The following is a 22,554-nucleotide window of genomic DNA, read 5'->3' on the forward strand; positions in this document are numbered from 1 at the left end:
GCAAAATAGAAAAAGGACTTTATGTGTGCACTTTAAGTGGGTTAGAAGAATGGGGTCTTTTATTTAATTAAAAGGGGACATGTTCTTTTAATCAAATAATGAACTTAGGATAGCATAATCAAACTATAGGTTATAATCAAATAAATTGATTATTAGCAATTTGGCTTAGGTAAGTGATTAAATTAATTTAGCCAAAATGTTGAAAAGGGGGCTAATAGTCTAGATGACCATTTTTAGGTGATTACAAATGTCACCTTTCATCTCATCATCATAAGAACATGACCCCCCTTGAGCAAGGAAAAATTTCATGCGTTAATTGAATTTCCTTCTAGTCCTTTGACCTCTAGTTAATTTCCCTGTTCTAGATAAACTGCATGTCTCACTTTCCTTTTCTATTCCTATATTTCCCTCACTCAAGGAAGACACTTCTGAAAAATATCTATTTGCTAGTACCTAAAAATTGGAGAGATCTTAGAAGACATCAATCTTACTATTGATAAGTGTTTTAAATAGACTGTCTATAAGGAGTATTGACTTATACCTGTCGATCCATGAGACTGTATGGGATGCTCCTGAAAGGGGTTCAATTTCCTGCAAATGTAATTCAATTATTGTGAGCATAATCACATCATAATCATAATCAAATCCATCATAAAAATCACATAAAAATTAAAAACATTAAAAGGTACACAATAAAACACTTAAATCAGGCTCACATTATAAAGCTATGCAACCATATAAGACAAACTATGTAACCATATAAGACAATGAATAAACTATGTAACCATATAAGAAAAATATATTTCTATTAAGAAATGAATATTAAATAGATTAAGGATTGATGGCATACCTCTAAATTTCATCATCATCATCCTCATCGTCATTATCATCATCATCATCATCATCATCATCCTCCCCCTCCTCATCATCATCATCATCCTCACCATCATCATCATCGTCATCATCATTTTTGTCGTCGTCATCATCATCAACATCATCATCATCATCCTCACCATCATCGTCATCGTCATCATCATTTTTATCATCGTCATCATCATCAACATCATCATCATCAACATCAACATCATCTTCATCATCATCATCAGTAGCAGCATCATCGTCATCATCTTCTTCTTCTTCATGAAATTTGTGTCAAGAACAACATCCAATAACTGTCGATCGTGATCACCATCTACATCATCTTCTACTTCTTCGATATCTTCTTCTTCCATTGCATTATACTTTATTGGCCTTCCTCTCGGTTCATGTCTAACAAAAAATGACCAACCTGATTTATGTGGAACCTTTGAGTAAAATACCTACTCACATTGGCTTGGAAGAACATAGGGCTCATCCCCAACTGGCTCAAACGATCTTGTATTAACCATTGTAAATCCATTATCATGTTCAATAATAGTTCTATCAGGATCATTTGGATTAAGTCATAACCTATACCATTTGACAATGAAGAGAACTAATTTGAAGGAACTAAAGTCATAGTCAAGCATATCATCCAAAATGCCATAGTATTGATTTTTAGACTCTCGAGGATGTAAGTCATTTCTAGATGAAATATTAGTCACTTGAAAGACTGCAGTTGTTCCTAAATCACAAGTTTTCTTTGTGTCATCCAACACTTTGACGTGAAATTTTTGACCATTACAAAAAATAGCCTTGTGGTGTTTAACTTGCAATAATATGTGAAACATGTCAAAATTATTGTATCGTGAGTTGATAAACATACGGGTGATTAATAAATTTGTACATACCTAGAAATCTCTTAAACCACATGCTAAATCTATTTCCCTTTGCGTAACATTGGAATCTCCATTATGATGAGCTTCTTTAACCAATGAAGATACACCTTCCCATGTTAATGTGTGACCAGAATGTTGACATTGTTCAATCCATACCGTCATGCAATCAAGATTGTTTGCAATATACAAATGTAGTGCATCCCACTCTCGAGCACTTGTACAAAAAAAAAATAGACAACTTACAACTGATTTATTTTGAAGATTAAGAAATAATTTATTACAATAACATCTTATAATTTATTACCTCTCACTTTCCTTAATGTACCTTTCTGCATCAAGTACTCCCCTTCTAATTTTTTAAGAGGCCTGAGATCCCAAATGTGATCTACATGGATATTTGATGCAAACTTAGGAAGATATTCTGTAATGTACACCATAGTCTGGTATACCATATATCCCTCTACTATAGAACCCTCAGGATGTATTCTTTGTCGAACCAAAGCCTTCAAATATTTCAAGTGCCTCTCAACCATCCACATTGACCTAGTGTGTACAGGTCCACACAATTCAATCTCCTCAACTAGGTGTATGAGGTAGTGTTCCTATGCATTGAAAAAAGTTGGAGGTAGACACTTTTGCATTTCACATAGTAAATGAGGAATTCTTCTCTTCCAATAGTTTATATCTTCTTTATGGATTTCTTTAGATGACAACCACCTACATTAAGAGATTCAAGTCACAAAAAATATATAGATACGAGACTTTACAAAATAATATACAATAGATTACATAGCAAGAAAAAAAAATTGCGAATATAATAAATATATACAAAAAATTGATTAGATATTACTGCTTACCTCATGTATTTTCCAAGATCGTATATCACTTGTTTGATGTTATTGTTGAAGTGTGCTGGGAGAGATAGAGGAAGCATGTATTGCAGTAATTATAAACCAATCATTTCATTATTTTCTAACATAACATAACGAATATTACACGTAGTTTACGAATATATTGTAAATATAGAAGAACATAACTTACCTTGATGAAAGTATACCAATCATGCATTTTGAGCCCTGACCCAAATTCACTTTTTTTTGATATAAGATTGTTTATGTTTGCAGTAAATCTTGTGGGAAATTGAACTTTTCGTATGACTTCTTTTATGGCATCACTTTGCTGCTCTATTAATAACCAAGGAAGGGCACTTATATTAATCTGATCTTTGTTGCTATTTGAGTGAATGAAATTCTTCAATGCATGATTAGATTCATGAATGTCATTACAAATTTTCACAATTTTTTCTTTGTCATGCCTTCCATCCAATATTTTCCACAATGTCTCTGATATATTCTTTCCAATATGCATAGTATCAAACAAATGCACAATTTGTAAGTGCTCGTAGTAGGGCAACCTACTAAATTGTCTAGGATAGATTTTTTGTCCCTTTGGAAGGTTGTCAGTACTACCTTGATGACCTTCATGATCATCAATTACACAATTAGTAAACAAAAATCACAATAGAAATATATAAATTACAAACATAAACCATTAGGTGGAATGACATTACCTCGATGATTAATTCTATTATATTCCAACTTCCATAGGCGAGGTGTCATTCTTTGTGGCTTTGATGTAGTCTCTTCTTTCCCATTGAAAAGATGTTTTTCCATACTTCGATACTTATGATTCTGATGGAGGAATTGTCTACACTCATCAAACACCTACTTTCCTAAACTTTTTGAATGACGAGATTTTATCTTTGGACCACAAACTGGATATGCAAATTTTTCCTTTGTTTGAAGACCTACAAGATAATGATATAATTAGATTATTAAATATGTTGATTTTTATAATTAGAATTATTGTGTGCAACTTGAATTCACTATAACATACCACAAAAATGTGTTAGCCCTGGGGCATCATGTATTGTCCATGCAAGTATTGCATGGAATTGAAATTGTCTTTGTCCTATTAGTCTAGACACGTTATACATAGTGACACTATTTAAACACTCCACCAACTCCTTGATAAGAGGCTCAATATATACATTCATATCTTTTACTTGATATTTACCTACTTGAATGAACAATAACATTACATAATTATTGTGACCGTTTTACTGCAAGATTTGTAAGTACATGTAAATTAATAACTATCAAATGATAAGATACCTGGAACAATCATTGCCAACATAACGTGCTCCCTCTTTATTGACATCCATGAAGGAATGTTATTGTTGATAACAAAAATAGGCCACACTGAGTAAACAGATCTCATCTCTCCAAATGGATTGACACCGTTCGCTGCTAATGAAAGATTGAGATTACGAGGTTCTTCTTTGAAGTGTTGCCACTTTTCCTCTATGTGCATAAATGCCAAACCATCTGCAGGGATTTGAATAATGTCATCTTGACTTCTATTGCATGCATGATAATCCATAAATTGAGCCAAGCTACTACACTTGAATAATTGTCGCATCTGTGGAATAATGGGGATGTAATGAAGAACTTTTTGAGGCACCTTTTTTGTTAGTCGATCTATTTGATATCTACTTGTATGATATATAGGGAATCGTGTTGCAAATTTATGTTCTTTATAATATATAATATGATCATTGGGACAAGCATGTATTGCTTCATACTCCATTCCAATATCTTTCATAACATCAAATAATTCTTGATATGAGCGAGGTAGAATATTTGATGGTGGTAACAAAAACTTGCTCATCAATCTACAACAAAAAATATAAGTTGTTAATATAAACAATATTAGTGGTACATTATTCACCCTTTGTTAACTATAAAGACATATATGACATACCTTAACATATGTGACATTGTTATGTTAGATAAACCATTCATAACCTTCAAGTTCAACAACAACAATACAACAGAGAGAAGAGTTGTTTGGGAGTCTTTGTATAGGGGCTCGTATGCCTTCTCAAGTAGAGGTACATCAAGGCTATCATCATCATCATGATCAGATACGCTTGGACTAAATGTGTCATGGATCAATGTATTTATACCATCATCTTCAATTGTGTTTTCTAGCGCATGATCGTCATCTTCCATGGGATCATTATCTTCACCTTGGATATTCGCACCTCCATGTTCCTCCACTTTGAAAACCATATTCTTCAGATTGTTGTGGTTCATATCATGTACTTCCCTGGGGAGATCAACCTATATAAAATTGATTAACATAAATAAACCATGATCATCAAATCATCATCAAGTGATTTCATATGTATATAAATTGTTAAAATGATATAATGAACAACTTACCAGTGGATGATAGTCATGCTCCCCTTCAATGTGACCATTCTCCCTACAATGTCTCTTAACTATTTTGATTAGCAGTCTTCTATGGTTTAAGCCCTTACAAATTTTGCAAGGAAAATAACATTTTCCATCACCTTTTCTTTTCAAGTTAGACTACAATCTAGCAATTATCTCCCTATTTTGTTCTTCACTTATATTATCTAACATGATTTTTCTTCGCAGGAAGCAAAAATTGGGCTATGAAAACTTCAGTCTACAACTTTCACAAACTAAGAAAAATTGTCAAAAGTACACAAATCTTCTTAGACCTAGTTAAATACTTTAATATTTTAAAAATACTTTCTTCGACTTTATTCCTAAGACATTTAATCCCATCACCTTTTATAACATTCAGTCAATTGCTCTAGGCAAATTTGTGGATAAGATTATTTTATAAAACTTTGACCAACCACCTGAAGGTCTTATTTCAAGAGGCCTTACAACATTAAGCCACTAAAATCAATTTCAAAACATATAAGCTAAAAGTCTAGTTAAAATATACAATTTTCATACCCGAGCGCATGGCTATAACTCATGCAACGACCTTCTTGCTTAGCTGTAGAAGCTCTCTAGCAATCAAATTATACAAGCTACAAGGCCTAACAACAATTTCAAAACATATAAGCTACAAGGCAGGAGATATTACATGACATTGCAAAAGGAACATAATTTACAAGCTTTAGCAAGACATATTAAACGACATCATAGTGCTAGAGAGATCACAATTATATGAGTCAAACATAGTCATGAAAAAGCACATAAATTAGTTATTATATGCAATTAAAAGATATATAGTTAGATAGGGACATCCATAGGGCATATTGAAGAAATGAAATGGTCATATAGATTTCATATAGGATTTTGAAGATGATAGTGTTCTAAGAAAAAGAATCCATTCATATAACCATAATGACATTAAATGTTTAAGCATGGACAATCATCAAATACCAAAATAGAGCAGCAAGAAATCATTAGCAATAGTATTTTCTTGAAAGTTTCTAAAGCCTTTTCAAAAAATTCATTTTGTACATATCATGCAATCATGGAATTCCATGATACCACCTTTCTTAGATGAATTTGTTCAAAGAGTTCATGTGCCTCATCTATATTTCGCCATTTTTCATACATGTTGCAATTGGTTTTGGTTCTATGATGATTACTAAGGGGGATGTTGGTCTCAACACAAGAACTAGAGGTACCATAAAGAAAAATGATAAGTGTGGTGATAAAAAATGTCAAGACCATTAGGAACTTTAACAAAACTTCTTCCAAGTGGAATTGGAAGCTAGTAGTACCATAATTCCAAATAAACGTGTAAAATAAATTGAGTCAAAAAAAGGAATAAAACAATATACTATATTCTTTTTATGAAAATTAGTATTTTTTAAGAAATCAATTTGGAGGTTTTCAATTACCATGAATTGGATTGAGAAAGCCTAAACACCTATATCTTATGAGACTACATATAAAAGGTGTCAAGAATCTACCTCCAGTCAAACAAATTAGAGGTTCCTACAGGATCCTGGGAAAGTATGGAGAATTTTTTTACAAGTTGTTGTAACCACCTTATATAGTTCTTTCTCCTATATTCAATATCTAAGATTTGACCATGTTCAAAGATTTTATGGATGAAGGTGTTAAACAAACATATTGAACTCTAAATGATGAAGACTAGGTGTCTGAATTAACATTGACAAAGGAAACATAGATTAAAGCTATTGTGGATACTAGAGAATCCAAAATGACAAGGCACAAGGTGTAATGGGAAAAAATAATTGATAATGGATCAAACTATAAAACTTGGAAGCCACATGGATGCTAGAGGAAGAAATTAGGAAGAAATGCATTGATTTGGATCAATTTTTCTCTAAGAGGACTTTAGACTTCTTCTCTTTGGGAGTATCATGCAAGAACACCTCAAGCTTAGATTGAAGGCCAAAACTAATTAAGTTCCTAGCAGGGCATAATAAGTATAATAAATTACATCGATAATTTAGACCATTGATGTAATGGAAAAAAATACTTTTAAGTGAAAGTTGGCATGGATTTATACTTTAGGACCAACTAGGCAACATTGTGCATATTTAGTCAAAGAGAGTCGAATGTGATAAAAACCATATCATCATGTTTTTCATGATATTCAAGGTCATCATCACCATTTTATATTTTCTTGGGCCTTAGAGTGCATATGAATCTTCATATTACAAAACTATAAAAATGTTACGATGTTATCAATGATAACATTGAAAATATGTGTTGGTCTTTTGGATCCTGTTGGCTTTTGGGATTCTATTGGTGTTGAGCCTTCTACAAAGGCTACAGGTGATTTTCCCTATAGTGTAGATGTTGGTACCTTTTGTGGATGTGTGTTTTGAATTAGCATCCTGATATGAATCGTATGTATAGGGATATCTATTATCAATTTGTAGTTGAGAAAAAAAATAATTGGTGCTTCTTGTTTAGCCTCCAATTAAAATAAGGCACAAAAATTGCATTAAACTTTCTTGTTTATGACCTATTTGAGATAGATTGGGTTGTAGTTTATGCTGACATCTATGAAGCATCCTATATACCAATTGCATAGCTGTGAGAGTGATGCTCCTATTTTGTTTATAGATTCACACATTCAAATTTCAAAATAAATATCCACACATTCTTAGTTTCTAAATTGAACATCCGATTGCCATGGAAGAAAAAATAAGTTTACAAGATATAAGACACTATTCATATAGGTGTAGGTGAACTATTCTCAATCATAAATTAGGGAAAGGCATCCAGAGTCAATACTGGCAGCGAGTGTTATGTTGGTTTAGGGCATTCCCGTGCAACCCAAATTTACATAAAAATATAGTTCAAACTAATCTGATCAAACAAAAAAAAATACTAACTAATCTTATCTATCTCAAAGGGTAGAGCAAGTCCTTATCTAAGTACATTTCACAATCTGCAAGGAAGACATGCATTTTTAATCTATGGTAGGTGAATTCACCATGTTAGTTTAGAGTCCCAAGTTTGACTTCTCTATCAAATTTTTTTGGACTAATCATACTTTCATGTGAGGGAATTTATTGCCACATATGCAATATTCTCTTTTCTCGGCATGATTGCATTACTGTTGACAACACATTAAATTCCACAAAGCATTCATATTAGTGAGAAAAATCTAGATCGGATTTGGGTTGCTAATGCTAGATAGGTCCCTTATTTAGCCCAAATATGTGATTAAGTTTTACCAAAAACTTCAAACTTTCCTTGTCATTGCCACTCCAAGCAAGTTTTCATATTGGAGTCTATATGAATATTAAAACGGCGAGTTTCTTTGCCACAAAAAAAATAACATCAAATTTGAGTCCAACAAAGGGAAATAGTGCAAATCCAATGATTCTGTGCGGAATGCAGTCAACGTTAATAGTAAAATTCAATAGGCAATTTTTTAGATAGTTTGAAAAATCAGAGGAGCATTTGACACTAATTTTACTTAAATGGTGATGTTCAGACCAAAAATGGTAGATGTCTTGATTACCAAACCTTAAAATCATAAACAACTTTCTAATCCTCACAAATTGTAGAAACCTAAGCTTGCAAACCTCATTTCATTACTACGAATATTTCCTCCATTTTGCTCATGCCCAGATTCAGAGCCGATACTTGTCATCTGAAGAACACCATGAAAGGGTCAGCCCACAACATAAATTCCAAAGAATTAATAACTTTAGATTTTTGCAATTCGATATTTGTTTCTTATTCGATGTGTATACTTTTTAGCATTAAGGTTTCAGATCACACTCTATGATTCTCTTACATTCTGTGATTCTCTTTCATTCTAATAATAGATCACAGAGTGTGATAAAACAATGTTGATGATAAATAATATACACAATCTCTACAATTTCTTACAATCATTTTAGTCTTATTGGTAGAACCAAACTGAATTGAACTGAAGACCTCAAACTTACAAAGTTTATCCAAACACCAAACACTAGAGGCAAGTGATAGTGATGGACCTGTTCATTAGTGAGACAAATGACCCCCTTACGCTACATGGCCCTCAAGCGCCTAGAGTGGAATATTGTCCTACATTGTATACTAATGACCTTTTGATGGTAAAATAGGGCATGAGTTAAATGAAAAAAGCATCATGTCTTCAAGTGATGCTTTTGGGATTGCAATGATTATTGAGTATAACATAAAATCATCAGGTAATTGAACAGAACAGGTGAGGTACAATTTTAATACAATGCAAATGCAAAGTTCAATACAATACATCAACATTGAGAATAAATAGGACAAAGTGATGAATTCCTTAAAGGACTTAAGATATAAAGTTGTTAGAATAGAAAAGGGCATAGGTCAAAAGAACCAAAACTATTGAAAGGGTCAGTGTAGTAAACAAACACCTAATCCTCTATGAAAAATTGTCAATATGGTCACTAAGACTTTGTGGTGCATGATTTGTCAAATGCTTCATTCTCCTTTGCAACATATGGTTTCTTGATCTACTTAACATGATCCTAACCCATGTTATAATGCAATGAGAAACATTATAATGAATATGATACAATTGATTCATTTCTTCACTAGTGAAGGTTACTCTTCCTCGAATGAGTAAAAGGAGAAGGACAATCAAGAAAGCTTTCATGGTTGTAGTAGTTTCTCAAGCTAACATTAATTACAACCTTAAGAGAAAGCGTGAATCTAGAAAGCCAAATAGCTTATTTATGAAATAGAAAATCCAGAGAAGATTGTATGTATACAAAAATACCCCAAACCATTGATAAGAGTGAAAGCATCAAATACATCAAGAATAAGTCATACTACTATTTGCATACAAAATGCTTGAAATTACAAAGATTGATGTTGGATTGTTTCTTAGACCATTGACAATGGTAAAAACATCAATATATCAATTATAAGTTTGTGTTCAAAATTATTTTCCTTTTGATATGACTCAAGTATAGTAAACTACTTGAAATGATGAAAGTTCATGAACATAGGGATAAGAGGATTTTTTAATCTTTGTAATAAGAAAAATCAAAACAAGAATCATGAATATGAAATTGAACTAGAAAAAATAAATAAAGCAGATGAAGATTTACATGAAATTATTTAGGTGCATTTGTGTCTATTATGATAAATTGTATACTAGCACTTGCACACGTTGAATGATAAATGGTATACTAGCACTTGCACTTTGGATGAGATGCAATGGGTATATAAATGGTATATACTAGCACTTGCAATTTTGATGAGATGCAATGCAATGGTATAGCTAATAGTATTGTATTGATAAGAAAAAAAGACTATATTTATCTCTTTCCCAATCCTTCCTCACTCCCTCTCTCCCTCTCTCTCACACATGCCTTTCTATACATATTATATTATCTCTAGAATGACACATTTGTATTTCTGAATGTGTTATTGAGATGGACCTTGCAGAGAAGAGGATAATGGAGAGCATGCCAAATCTCTGTTTAGCTTTAATTTTGGCTTGAACCGAGGTATCTCAAATTTGATATATATTGGAGATTGACCTTTCATGATACTACATTCAATGCTTCACCCATTTGTATTTCGGGTGAATCAGTTCTCAAGGGAAATGCAGTTGAAGCAGAGTATGATCCATGTTTCCAATTCTATGAAACCCCTCTTATAGTCTCTCTTCAATGGATTTTAGATTTTGAATCAATCAGTCTTTAGATGATTATAGTAGAAATTTCTAACGTGACTACATCAGTTTTAGTATCAGAACATCAAAAACTGTTGGAAGTGGTTATATAATTGTATGGGACACGTTAAATTGCAAGATTCAAAAGTGCAATACTGATTCCTCTAGACACAAGATTGATACAACTTATCTAAACATCGCTTCGATTCCTATATCTATTTTTTAGTTGTTACATATGATTCATAGGTTTTTAAATTGTAATTTTAATATGGAATGTTTTAGGAGACAAGTTTTTCTTAATATGGGCTAAAAAAGTGAAAAGTGATAAATCTGATATCAATTCATGGACCGTTGGAACATTATGAGCTTATCCAAATACATAGAATATCCAAAAATCTTGAAAAAAATTATACACAGAATATGATATGCCCATAGGAAACAAACAGTTTCTAGATTACATGCCAGCCTATCTTTGTCAAATGGTTTTAAGCATAAAATATATACTAAGATTGAAATCACTGCTTAATGAGAAATGCCCTTACCTTGCAACTCCTCTATGCTTGGAAACACCCCTTAAAAATCCACTGGTCCTCCTATAAAAGAACCTGGCAACCATTAACAAACATCCCATGACCCACATCGTAAGCCCTGGCTGCTGAATCCACAAAAGAAAAGAGGAAAAGGAAACAAACCTTCTGAAACCCTTGTATGCTCTAGAGATGGATTCTGAAAATGACCAATGCACCTTTTTTTGTTTTTTTCCTTATATCACATTAACATCGCAATTACGACGTTGTGGGGTTATAATTGAAAAAAAAAGCCAAAAAACACATTACATTTGCCCGCCGTCGCAAATTGACGTTGCAAAGTCACCCCTAATGTATTAGTGTTAGGTTAATGCATATTTTTTATTAGTTATTTATTAGTCACCTAGGAGTATGTGCACTCTTGTGAGTTTTCATGTTGACATCATAGGAGTTCGCACCTCTTTTATGCACATGTTGTCTACAACATAGGAGTTAGCACACTAATTAAGCACATGGTGTCTACAACCTTGTCATTCTTATCCACTCATCTAGAATGATGGATAAGGCATGTGCTTAGTTGTCATGATGTTTATCTTATCTCCTAGTTCTTTCTAGAGACATTCTAGGTGCTTCCTAAGAGGCCTTTATATATAGACACTTCTAGTGTCTTTGTACATCATAGATCATATACTAAATAGAACAATGTATTAGGACATACTCTGATTAATTGATCATATCCAGTTTTGGTCTACAATTGTGCTTGTGTTTGAGTTCTTAGTTCCTAGGTGAATTTTTCCCTTAGGCAAAGTCTTACATGGTATTAGAGTTATACCAAATTCTTACATGGTATAAGAGCTCTTGGAGATTTTCTCATCACATAGTTGTTCGAGACCATTGTTGCTTTAGCACCTCAGCCCGAATCTAGAGTACTACAGAAATTGGGAGTGTCTCAAGTTAGATCTAACCTTGCCATTGCATCTGGAACATTGATTTGGTGAAAATCAGCTATAAAGTTTCCTAGCTTGGCCCAAAGTTGATTGTGAGGCAAATTTTTTTGCAAACCGGCACCCGTAGGACCAATTTGCAGAATTGGTATGATCATTTCAGATCTGTACATTTAATTTTTAGATCTACCTTTTTTCATCTGCATCTCTACTTTTTTTCGGATCTGCATTATTTTTTGATTTTTTCTTTTGGCCATAGGGCCATAGGAGAGTTTTTTGCAGGTGAAAATTGGAGCTTGCTAGTGCAAATCAGATATTTGCATCACATTTAGAAGGTCCAAAAACACCTAGATCAAATTTTGTTTCATCCAAATCGGACATCTAAGGCAAAATCTAGAGCCATTTGATTTTTGGAGGTGTGGCAACAATTCAGAAAAATAACAGCAGCAGCTATTTTCAAACAATGATATCTCCCTCATATAGACTCCTTTTTGCGACAAATTTTTTGTTTTGTTTTGGGGTAGAATTTCATGATCTACACATTGGTGTAGGTGGTTTGAGATCTTTGTTCCTAAATTTTTCTACAACTCGCAAATCCCAATTTTTGCCACTTAAAATGCTTCGTATGGGCTCATCTAGACTCCTTTTCAAGTTTCATTTTTTTTGAAAGTGCATTTTTTTTGTCTACTTTCTAAATCTGCAATCAGATTATAGGTTATGTGGACATAAATATTGCTTTTAGAAATAGGCCCAAAATTGGCAAGTGGCTATCAAGTGCCTAAATCATTCATTGGGGGGGGGGGGGGGGGGGGGGTTCTTTGATTTCTTTGGAGGTTAGATTGATTGGTCCATCATGGAAGCAAATGATTTGATCTATTTGCACCTTGACAACTATTAGGAATGGAATCAAATAGCTGTCAAATATCTTAGTCAGCACAATGCACTACCATATGCAAGAGGACTTGACTATGATATTGAGATTTTCAACTTCATTACTCGTGTTCTCTTTCTATATACAGATATGGACATTTTGGATTCACTTATTGACCTTAAGGAAACTAATCCATATGTTCATTGGATGTATCTTTGGGAGACTTATGAAGATCCACACATTCCTCCATTCCCAAAAGATATCATACCTCTAGTTGTTGTTGCATCCTCTTCAGATGAGATCACACCTCCAACTCCTATTGCTCCTACTGATCTTGTTCTAGCCATAGATGCTTTGGATTTAGTGCAACATGACCCTTTATGTCTTCCTACTCTACCTTCATGCAATGACTCATTTTTTGCCCTTACAGGCCTGTTCGTGGAGTCTCACATTGAAGATTTGGGAGACATTCTTGATGAAATTCATCTTCTCTTTGAGGCAGATACTTTATCCTTTGCTTCAGTGACAAATTCATGTACTTTAGCACTGTAGGATACACATGGTCTTCCAAGTGATGATCTCTCGCCATACATTTCAACTTTGTTCTTGGAGTCACACATAGTGGATATGGGAGACTTTTATGATGATCTATCACTTCTCTTTGTTGAGGATGCTTCTACAGTTGTTGTGAGAGCCCAATCTAACCCTCAAGTCCATTCTCTACATGATCTATCTTTCCAAGTTGACATGATTGTGGATTCTTCTTTACAACATCTACAAGAGGTCACTTTCACATTTGAGAAGATTGTTGGTTTCCTAAAGCAGGTTCTACATCACTCATTGTTGGATCTGCACTTCTCTTTAGCAATTTTGGAGGAAGCCATCATCAGTATTGACATAGGGACTTTTGAACTGGTTTTAGAGACACCGATCATCATAGAGATTCCTTATCCATATAGGGGATGCATCTCATAGGTACCCTTGCATTTGTTTCTTCCAAAAGGGAGGAACATCATTCTACGGTCATAGACCAACTTATACATTGGAGCATTACTCACTGATCGACACACTACTTTTAAGGTAGGGGGACTACCTCGTCTCCTGCTCCTTTTTGGGGGGGAATTTTTCCTCTTAAGGGGGTTTTGTCCTTCTCCATTTTTATCTTGTTTATACTAGATGCATGTCATAATGGGGAGGTCTTGATTACTCCATCCATCCATGCATCCCTTTCCATCTCTCTTTTTGGGGGAGGGTTTTTCTCATGAGGTTTTCCCTCTTTCCCTGCTTTATGAGAGATTGCATTTCATTATGTACATGGGTACCTAATATGGCCTGGTAGTAGGGACCCATCTTGCATTCATCCTAGTTGTCGTAAGCTTCAGGGCATTCCCCTAAGTTGCACATAAGGGGGGTGTTGGTGTAAATAAGTATTTACTATTTTGTAAACTTACTTAAGTTTACTTAGGTTAATGCATATTCTTTATTAGTTATTTATTAGTTGCCTAGGAGTATGTGCACTCTTGTGAGTTGTCATGTTGACATCACAAGGGTTCACACCTCTTTTATGCACATGTTTTCTACAACACAAGAGTTAGCACACTAATTAAGCACATGGTGTCTACAACCTTGTCATTCTTATCCACTCATCTATAATGATGGATAAAGCATGTGCTTAGTTGTCATGATGCTTATCTTATCTCCTAGTTCTTTCTAGAGACATTCTAGGTGCTTCTTGAGGGGCCTTTATATATAGGCACTCCTAGTGTGTTTGTACATCACAGATCATACACTGAACTAAATAATGTATTAGGACATACTCTGATTAATTGATCATATCTATTTTTGGTCTACAGTTGTGCTTGTGTTTGAGCTCTTAGTTCCTAGGTGAATTTTTCTCTTAGAAAAATTCTTACATGGTATCAGAGTTATACCAAATTCTTACACTTCTTTTAGCTTCAAAAAATTCAACAACTCGCATCCATTCAGAATTCAACTAGAGACCAAAACTTTTCCAGCTCCTCCTTAAATAATAGTCTCTCTGCTTCCAGATTCTTCCAAATTCTACCACTTAACCATAATTGTCAATCTCAAATTCATTGCATTTAGTCACTTATAAAATAGAACTTTTATAATAAAAATTGTCATCCTTATCCTTATTCAATATCCATAATTAAATCTTCATTGTATTTTTCTAGTCATATATCTTGTAACTAACTTTGACTCACACCTTTGAACTTCTCGAACATTCTTTATTTTCACCAAAAGTCAACCTCAGATTCCATCTTTATAAACTTGTTCTTCTTCTTGTTACTTGGTGAACATAATATTTCACTCAAGTGAAAAATTACTCAGTTAATACTAAACTTACTCAGTTAACACTAAACTTTTAACTTTGCTTTGTCAATTTCTTAGTGACCATTGTAGTCACTTGGTGGACACTACCTTTCTTCTTTCACCTTGTCAGTTGGTATAGCTTGTATATCTCAATACATTACAATATTACATTATTGTAAAACAATTAAATCAACATTACATTATCACTATCCAACTCATTCAAGTACCCATTGAATGCCATACTTATCAACTCTATCATCAACATATTTTTTTCTAATCCTCTTCATCAATCAAATAATATGACAGTCTATTGAATTAGCATAATGTCTAATCAAATAAGACTTGACATCAATTCCAATATAACAATTGATATGAATCTTTTACATACATTCATAGCATTCTTAGTTGCATCATCAGTTGGGGCTAATAGGTCTTGTTTGAGTTGGCATCTACCAATCAGAAAGAGAGTTGTTTGACAGGTTAGAAGGATTGTGCAAGGAAGAAGATGGATTGCTAAGGTACATGGTTACTTCACTGAAGTTAATAAGGTATCTTTTGATTTTCATGAGAAGATGGATACATCTAACATGGAAATTGTAGAGCATCTTATTGTGGATAATGAGATCACTGATGATGGGAGTTTCACTTCTGTTGATGAGGAATTACATATTGTTGATGATGTGAATATAGTTGGTAATTCTATCACTATTGATATGGACATGGATATACATGTTTTTGTTGTGGGTATGGATGTTTCTAGTGATGTGGAGCTCGATTTACAAGTTTCTGATGTGGATTTACTTGTTGAAAATCTAGATGTTGCTACTGACTTAGATACAGATTTACTTGTGGCTAACATGGTTGAGGATCTACACATTGCTATTGTTGTGGATTTGGGGTTACATTTTTTTTCTGATTTGGTTTTGAATTTTTATGATGTTGCTGATATGGTTTTTATTTATAAGGATGTTATTATTATGGATAGTGATGATAAGTTGGAGAGCTTAGTTGTGGATCATTATGTTGTTTAGTTTGTTCCTATGATAGAGAATGTTGGTTGGGTAGTTGTGGCACAAAAGATTTTGATGTTTGAATGGATGAAGATGAGATGGTTAATTTGCAGATTTGATCTCTTGTTTTTAATGAATTGGAAGCCTTTGGTGAAGATGAAGTGAGGCACACATATTTCTTTTTTGCATCAAAGTGTGGGACACACTTTTCTATTTACCTCAGGAGTTTGATGGAAGAGCGTTGAGCATGGTTTTTAGTTTACCCTATGTCTTCAAGCTTACAGTTATGTTTGGGGCATCCTTGTGGACCATTTCCTATGTTTTCATAACCATTGGCTTGTTCACACAAGAGTTAGAGATCTTTTGGTGATGGGGACACAACTGGAAAGGGAAAATTTTATTAACTATGAAAATATGCTAGTACACTTAGTGCAGAGAAACAAACTCCAAAACATGTGCTATGGGCTTACAATAGCATAAATCTGGAGATAAATTCTTCTCCCAGTACCTTCTCTCAAACTCCACTCTGAACTACCTTTTACAATGTCAGAAATGTTCTTAAATAGACCCCAAAGGGTTAAGGATTAGGAATACATTCTAGAAAGTACTAGTTGGCATCCATCGACCAAATAGAAGGCTCCAGAAGTTGCGTTAGAAGTTGGCACAAAATTAGAAGAATCCAAAAATGGTAACCTAACTTTCAGGAGGCATAACTTTTGAACTGTAGCTCTGATTGACGAATCGTTTACATTTCTAGAAAGCTCTCAAAGTGCTCCATAGCCCTATGGACCAGCTTTACTCATCCCCCATTTTTTAGCCCTATTCAAGGTCATTTAATGCCCCTAACCTAACTTTGAAGCATTCTTAGGAGGTCTCTAGAAACTGAAAAATTGTGATAAATTTCAAACTGTGGGGCCTTTTGACCTAATTCTTTTTTTGGAATGCTCTAAATTACAATTACATTCATTTGGCCAATTTACACCCTCTAATTTACCAAAATTATGGCTCAATTACATAGTCCTATGTTTTTAGCATTTACATGTATCCTAAGGTGTTCAAATACTCTAACCTAGAACACTCTGGATGCTCCTGCATCAGACACCTAGGGTAGATTGAAAAGTGGCCCTGTCACTTTATGAATGGTAGAGGAAATCCCAAATGGGAAACCTCAACTGCTGATATCCAAGTTGAGTCCTCTATCGGCTATCCTTTCCACTTGACCAAATACTCTTCATACTGCCTATTTCTAGTACTCCTACCCACACGACTATCCAGAATCTCCTCTATCTCCTCCTTCTTAGAAGTAGGAATTGGACGTGGCTCTAACATTAGCTCCTCATCTGCACCATTATCATGATACTCTGTTAAGTCTGTAATGTTGAAAATAGGAGAAATGTGAATTCTATTTGGCAACTCTACTTCATATGCATTTCCTGAGTCATGTTTCTTCAAAATTTTGTAGGGGCCAAATTTCTTTATCTTCAGCTTGTTGTAAGTACCGGTTGGAAATCTTTCTTTTCTTAAATTTACCATGACTAGATCCCCTACTTGGAACTCCTTATGTCTTCTCCTTTGATCAGCCCTAGCTTTATACTATTGGTTCATGTTGGTAATGTGTGCCTGGACCTCCTCATGTAGATGCTTGATATGTTCAGCAAATTCTTCAGCTTCAACACTTGTCCTCTCCCCTTGCTCTATCTTCCTCAATTCTGGTGTAGTCCTTGGGCTACTTCCATATACAATTTGGAATGGTGATCTACTAGTACTCCTATTTATAGAGTTATTGTAAGCAAACTCTTCTTGTGGTAGAATCAAATCCCACCCCTTGGGCTTATCCCCAACTAAACATCTCAGCAAATTGCACAGACTTCTGTTTACCACTTTTGTTTGGCCGTTAGTCTACGGTTGATGTGTGGTATTGAATTTCAAGTCTATTCTCAACTTCTTCCACAATGTTCTCCAAAAATATCCCACAAATTTAGTATCTCTATCAAAAACTATACTCCTTGGGAAACCATGTAGTCTTACCACCTCTCTAAAAAAAAAGTCTGCAATATGGACAACATCATGAGTTTTGTGGCATGGAATGGAATGTGCCATTTTGGAGAACCTATCAACCACCACAAATATTGAGTCATTACCCCTTTGTGTCCTCGGAAATCCAAGAACAAAATCCATACTTATGTCCTCCTATGGCTTTGATGAAATAGGCAATGGCTGATATAGTCTAGTATTGTGACTAAATCCCTTGGCCACTTGACAAACCTGGCAATTCTATACAAACTTTTTCACATCCTGTGACATTTGAGGCCAAAAATAATGTTCTTTGAGAATGGAAATGGTCCTATCTCGACCAAAATGTCCTGCCATCCCTCCACTGTGTTTCTCCTTGATCAAATTTTCCCTCATGGAACTCCTTGGAATGCACAATTGACTGTCCTTGAACAACATACCATCCTGAATCAAATAATCTAGCCACTTGGTTCTATCTACAGCAACAGGCTCTTTACAAGCTTTCCACACTTCAGCAAAATCAGGATCTTCAGGGTACAGATTCTTGAGTTCATCAAACCCAACTACTTCAATCTGCATTACTGTAAGCAACAATTGTCTCCTACTTAGTGCATTTGCAACCCTATTAGATTTTCCACTTCTATGCTTCGACACAAATGTATAGCTCTGCAAGAACTCTACCCACTTCATATGCCTCTGATTCAATTTACCTTGGCTATTTAGGTATTGTAATTCCTGATGATCAGTATATAAAAAAAATTCCTTTGGCAATAAATAATGCCTCCATTTCTTTAAGGCGTCAACTATTGCATAGAACTCTTGATCATAAATAGAATACTTCTTTTTTGCATCATTCAATTTTTCACTAAAATATGCAATAGGCTTACCTTCTTGGCTTAATACAGCCCCAATAGCATTGCCACTAGCATCATAATCCACCTAGAACACCTTTCTAAAATTTGGAAGTGCCAACACAGGTTGTTTTGTCACCTTCTTCTTCAGCATTTCAAAACTTCTTGCAGCTACCACAATCCATTTGAACTCTTTTCTATCCCCTCATATTGTGTCAGTTAGGGGTGCACATATGCCACTAAAATTCTTAATGAACTTCCTGTAAAAACTAACTAGACCATGAAATGATCTTACCTCAGTAGCAGACCTTGGAGTAGGCCATTCCAAGATGGCTTTTACCTTCTCTGGATCCATTTTGAGACCTTCAGGTGATATAACAAACCCCAAGAAGACTAACTCGCTTTTTGCAAAGATACACTTCTTTAGATTAATTAATAGTTTCTCTTCCCTTAACCTTTCAAGGACAGTACGAATATGCAATAAATGTTCTTCCAAAGTCTTGCTGAAAATTAAAATATCATCCAAATAGACAATAACAAATTTTCCCAAGAACTTCTTAAGTACCTCATTCATAAGCTGCACGAAGGTGCTTGTGGCATTTGTCAATCCAAAGGTCATGACTAACCACTCATAAAGACCCTCCTTGGTCTTGAAGGCTATTTTCCACTCATCTCCTTCTCATATCTATATCTGATGATAGCCACTCTTGAGATCTATCTTTGTGAAGTACTGAGGTCCACTCAAACAATCCATAAGATCATCCATTCTTGCCAAAGGAAACTGATACTTGATGGTTATCCTATTTATAGCTTGAGAGTCTGTACACATCCTCCACTCTACATCCTTCTTTGGTGCCAGTACTACAGGTACTGCACATGGACTCAGGCTCTCCTAAATCAAGCCCTTCCTCAATAGCTCTTGAACCTGTCTATTTAGCTCCTCAGTTTTAGTAGGATTCATCCTATGAGCAGCCTTGTTAGGAAAACTAGCTCCTGGGATTAAATCTATCTGATGACTAATTTTCCTTACTAGTGGCAATCCTTCTAGAACATTATCAGAGATGGTATCTCCAAACTCACCTAGTAAATCTAAAACTTCAAGTGGTATCTCACTACTACCTTCTTTATCTTTCCTAGGAATCAAAGCATAGCACATGCATTGATGTTTCATGCAATCTAAAAACTTTCTTCCATCAACAAGACAAATCCTAACACTGCTACATACCTTTTTGCCTTCCTTTTTCATGGGCTTCAGTTTGTGATGAACTCCATCCTTTGTTAGAGAGTATGTGTTTGCATGACCATCATGTACTGCATGCCTATCAAACTACCATGGTCTACCCAACAATAGATGGAAAACATCCATTGGAATAACATCATAGAGAACTTCATCATGGTAACTCCCAATTTTGAACTTCACTAAACATTGTTCAGTTACCATGACCTTATGATCATCTTTCACCCAAGCAATCCGATAGGGCTGGGGGTGTTTCTCCATCTTGAGCTTCAGCTTAGAGACCATCTCCTCTAATACCAAGTTATCAGTGCTACCACCATCAATGATCACATCACAACATTTATCCTCACACTTGCACCTAGTATGAAATAAACTCCTCCTTTGTCCTAGTTCAATCTCACCACTTAGTAGGACCCTTTCATTTACTAAAGTCTCTCCTCTTTCTGCATCCTCTAAATGTGATGATTGTGCATCTTCATCCACATGAGCAACCCTAGCTTGACCCTTAGCTCTCCTATCTATCCTTCCTTATCATTAAGGGAATTCAAAGGAATGATGACCTTCTTCATTGCAATGGAAAAAAGTACCACGAAAGCCTCCTCTTCCTTGTCCACGTCCTCTACCTCTTCCTCTCTAATTTCTAAAGTATTGATCATAGGAATGGTTGAAACCCTCATTCCTCTAGTTCCTGCTAGTACCCACATCTTCATTTTTCTTTTGGATTTCATTTTGGCCTCCAGATGACCTACCACTACCCCTTCCTCCTTGACCATGCCCTCTTTGTCTCCCTTCAAACCTTTTATTTAGCTTCTCTTCAACTTGTAGGGCAAACTAGTATGCCTCCTCAATGCTAGTCATTTTTACCAGACTTAATTCCTCCTAGATGCTAGGTCGCAACCCACTGATATAATGAGAAACCTTCTCCTTATTTTCTTTTGCATGCCTTGCTCTAATCAGAAGTCGATAAAACTCCTCTATATATTCCTGGACTGATTTTCCTGCTTGCTTTAACCCATGCATCTTCTTAAACAAATCAAGCTCGTAGTCAATAGGAATGAACTGTTTCTTTATTTTGTCCACCATGCGATCCCACCTTGTGATCTTCTCCTTTCCTCTTCTATTTCTTTCCAATTGAACCTCTTGCCACTAGATTTTGGCATGTCCTTTCAGTTTGGCCTTTGCAAACTTAACCCTATTTGGATGCCTAATATCCTCATACTCAAAGTACTCTTCTAGTTCATTGATCCAGTCGATCAACTCATCTAGTTTCAGATTTCTTGAAAATACACCCACATCAATTGTGGGTCTTTTTCCAAACTTAGTAATGGCCCTAGAAAGCCTCTCCTCTGCCTAATTTAGAACTTCTCGATCAACTTCCCCTTCTGGTCCAATTTCTTCTTCTTCATTGCCGTCCTCACTTTCATCACCTACAATAACATTTGTTCCTCTATGGAGCTCCTCCTACAATGCTTGTACCTAACTTTAGAGGGCTCTAACCTCCTCAGGATTAATATCTCCAGCCCTTCCACCATGCTCTCTTCATGGAGGCATCTTCTTAACTCAAACCCACAACCACACAGTTCTGGTGCAAACTGCCTCACAATCGGTGCTCTGTCTATACACTCAGGAAAACTAGCTCTGATACCACTTGATGGGGACACAATAGGAAAGGAAAAATTTTATTAACTATGAAAATATGCTAGTACACTTAGTGCAAAGAAACAGACTCTAAAACATGCCCTATGGGCTTACAATAGCATAAATCTGGAGATAAATTCTTCTCCCAGTACCTTCTCTCAAACTCCACTACAAACTACCTTTTACAATGCCACAAATATTCTTAAATAGACTCTGAAGGGTTAAGGATTAGGAATACATTCTAGAAAGTGCTAGTTGGCATCCATAGACCAAATAGAAGGCTCCAAAAGTCGCATTATAAGCTGGCACAAAATTAGAAGAATCTAGAAACGATAATCAAACTTTTGGGAGGCATAACTTTTGAACCATAGCGTTGATTGATGA

Source organism: Cupressus sempervirens, chromosome 2, assembly GCF_028749045.1.
Source record: "Cupressus sempervirens isolate cs-2001-9-10 chromosome 2, ASM2874904v1, whole genome shotgun sequence".
NCBI lineage: Eukaryota > Viridiplantae > Streptophyta > Pinopsida > Cupressales > Cupressaceae > Cupressus > Cupressus sempervirens.